This window comes from Euleptes europaea, chromosome 11, assembly GCF_029931775.1.
Source record: "Euleptes europaea isolate rEulEur1 chromosome 11, rEulEur1.hap1, whole genome shotgun sequence".
In the NCBI taxonomy this organism is placed as follows: Eukaryota; Metazoa; Chordata; class Lepidosauria; order Squamata; family Sphaerodactylidae; genus Euleptes; species Euleptes europaea.
The window spans coordinates 63937033-63940840 of NC_079322.1; positions in this window are offsets into that span (position 1 = coordinate 63937033).

The following is a 3808-nucleotide window of genomic DNA, read 5'->3' on the forward strand; positions in this document are numbered from 1 at the left end:
TCCTAAGGCCAGCCTCTCCGGTCTTGACATCAATCTCTCTTTGTACTTAGCAGATTTACTGGATGCACCATTTGTCTGTGCCATTAGCTGTGTAATGGCACATTCCCTTTACATTTAATAATCAAAACCTGGAGGGAATTCTTTCATGCATGTGAAAAACAGGTTGTTGTGTATTTCACAATGACCGTGGCCCAGAGGTCCTCAACCTATTTGAGCTTGCAGGTTCCTTTGGAATTAGGGTTGCCAGCCTCCGGGTGGTGGCTAGAGCTCTCCCACTGTTACAACTGATCTCCGGCCGATAGAGATCAGTTCCCCTGGAGAAAATGGTCGCTTTGGCAATTGGACTCTATGGTGTTGAAGTCCCTCCCCTCTCCAAAACCCGCCCTCCTCAGGCTCTGCCCCCCAAATCTCCAGGTATTTCTCAACCCGGAGCTGGAAACCGTATTTGGAATTCTGACGCATCATGGTGGATGCAGCCAAAAAACAGCTGCCACAGCTTACCTTTAGCCACACAGTGAAGATCCTTGTGCTGTGGTGGCAGCTGCTGCTGAATCAACATTTTGAAAACTATGCTCAGCCAATCAAGTCTCCAATGGTCAAGTAAAAGCCTTGCCGGGAAAAAGCCCCACCTGGTCCCACCCACTTTCTAAAAATGTTTGGTGGGTGCCAGGTAGGGTTGCCAGGTCCCTCTTTGCTATCGGCGGGAGATTTTTGGGGCGGAGCCTGAGGAGGGCAGGGTTTTGGAGTGGAGGGACTTCAATGCCATAGAGTTCAATGGCCAAAGTGGCCATTTTCTCCAGGTGAACTGATCTCTGTCAGCTGGAGATCAGTTGTAATAGCAGGAGATCTTCTGCTATTACCTGGAGGTTGGTAACCCTAGTGCCAGGACAGGTGTAGGGGTATTGTGGTGCCCATGGGCATCTTGTTGATAGGGTTGCCAGGTCCCTCTTTGCCACCGGTGGGAGGTTTTTGGGGCGGAGCCTGAGGGGGGTAGGGTTTGGTGAAGGGAGGGACTTCAATGCCCTAGAGTCCAATTGCCAAAGCAGCCGTTTTCTCCAGGGGAACTGATCTCTATTGGCTGGAGAGCAGTTATAATAGCAGGAGATCTCCTGCCACCACCTGGAGGTTGGCAACCTTACTTGTTGAGCACCCCTGCTATAGCTAAAGTCCATTCCAAACCAACACAGATAGTGACCATCTCCAAAGGGTATGGTTTAGATATAACCCTTCTCACATCTACAACACGGTAGAAGAAGCAACTGCTGCTTGACAGACTGCCTAGAAGATACTATCAAATTTACAAACTTCTGAGATGTGGGATGAGTAATATGGGCTCTTGTCGGTTCTTAAAGGCTGTGGACCTAGGTAACCATCTTCAGATTCTTAGCATTTATTTTAAATCAAGTTTCTTGCCCTTAGGCATGTGGACTTGAAAATGTCCTTGACATATGAGAAGCAATATGGAAACTTCAAATTAAATGAACGATGTGATGACTGATTAAACATATGAAGCTGCTTTATACCAACTCCATCTAGTCCAATACTGTTTACTTGGACTGGCAGTGATTCTCCAAGCTCTCAAGCAAGAGAAGGAGCTTTTCTAACTCCAGCTATCTCTGGTGCTTTTATAACTAGAGCTGAACCTGGGCCTTTCTGTGTGCAAACACAGGCTCTACCACTAAGGTATAGCTCCTCTCTTATTATTATTTTCAAAGTTCATTTCGTAATTTTTGAAAGGGCTAAATTATGTGGCTGAACAGACCTGCAAGCATTCCTAGCATTAATGCACAAACAGGGCACTCTTAGAGTGACACCCTTCTAAATCAATTGGCTTCGATGGCTTTAGAAGGATTTCAATCTGTTTAAGATTGCACGGATGTTGTTGCCCACAACCTCACTGAGGGCTACAAATGGCAACCCAGTGACTTCAGTTAACACTGACTTCTCTCAGTGCTTGACTCCTTTTTACCCATGAAATAAGCTCCTGCAGAATCGCTTCCGAGTCACCTCCCGCATGAAATTTTGTGTGCCAAATCATTTGATCTTATTGATGTGAAGTACAAACGATTTCCAAACATCTCATTTATTGATTTTAATTATATAGCTGTGTGTTACTGGGGGAGGTGGAGCATAAAGCCTCTGGCCAAAATATCTCATGTTAACTAGGAGGTAGTCAGTAATTCTCTGGCAGTGCACTAAAGACAAGTTTAATGGTCCCCTAAGGGCTGCATAGTATGTTTGGATAAGATAATATGAGATTACTGGCAGTTTCCAATAGCCATTGTACAGGAAGTTCTCTTGGCTAATCAGTATTATCCAACATCTACTCACCTAATTTGATTAATGAAATGAAAAACTTCTGTTTTAAGTTCAGCAAAATTCAGTCTTAAGCATAACCCATTGCTTGTGGGGCGTCGTCAAATGGTAACAGTATAGGGTTGCCAACCTCCAGGTGGTGGCTGGTGACCTCCTGCTATTACAACTGATCTCCAGGCAACAGAGATCAGTTCCCCTGGAGAAAATGGCCACTGTGGCAATTGGACTCTATGGTATTGAAGTACCTCCCCCTCCAAACCCCTCCCTTCTCAGGCTCCACCCCCAAAATCTCCAGGTATTTCCCAACCCAGAGCTGGCAACCCTATATCACTAAGAGCCTAAAAGACACCAATGACCGTAAATAACAGATAGGGACCAACAGACAGGAGAAGAGATCCCTCAGCTAGATAGAAATAAGGGCTGCTTCCATGCTGGGATTTTTCCGTGCATGGAATGCAGAAGGCCCCCAATTTAAATGGGAGTGTCCCCGCTACTTTGTGGGCCTCCTGGCGGTGTTTTCCTCTTTAAACCAGATCAAATAAAAACCTCCTTTGATCTCATTCAAAGGAGGAAATGTGGGTGGCCATGGGCAGAGAGCTTCCACAAGGATGCTCCACCTACAGCATAGACTTTAAAATGGTGGAACTAAGCTCCACCTCTCTCCTGCTTGGCCCTTGAAAATGCTTTGTTTTTCTGTTCTCGGTGGAGCCGTGCTGCAGTTCTACAAAACCACGAACACAAACCACATAATACTTTTTATTAGGACCAATCAACTTACACAAAACTGTGTGTAATCTTCCGAGTTCCCCAGAACTCTTTATTAGCCTGGATGGAAAAAAATATAAAGAGGTGAGGGGAAAACAAATGCCTCTGGCCATGGTGTTAAGCCCTGTTCAAGCTAGCATGGTGTGTTAAATTCCGAGCAGGCGTGTTCATTTACATGAACACATGAAGCTGCCTTATACTGAATCAGACCCTTGGTCCATCAGAGTCCATATTGTCTACTCAGACTGGCAGCGGCTCTCCAGGGTCTCAGGCACAGGTCTTTCACATCACCTACTTGCCTAGTCCCTTTAACTGGAGATACTGGGGATTGAACCTGGGACCTTCTGCATGCCAAGCAGATGCTCTGCCACTGAGCCACAGCCCCTCCCCAATTTAGACATTTAGAATGGTCTTTGTGTCAGATTGTACCCATGCTTGATCGGAGCAAGAGATAATTGATAATTCTCTCTACAGAGATAATGGGGACATTTGCTGGACTGTGTTTTTCCTGTGGAGAGAAACCTATTTATCACCTCTTGCTCTGAGAAAACCATTTGGTTGGTCCTTATAAAAGGTACGCCCTAACCTGGATGGCCCAGGCGAGCCTGATCTCGTCAGATCTGTGAAGCTAAGCAGGTTCAGTCATAGTTAGTACTTGAACGGGAGACCACCAAGGAAGTTCAAGGTCTCTATCGCAGAGGAAGGCAATGGCAAACCACATCTGAAC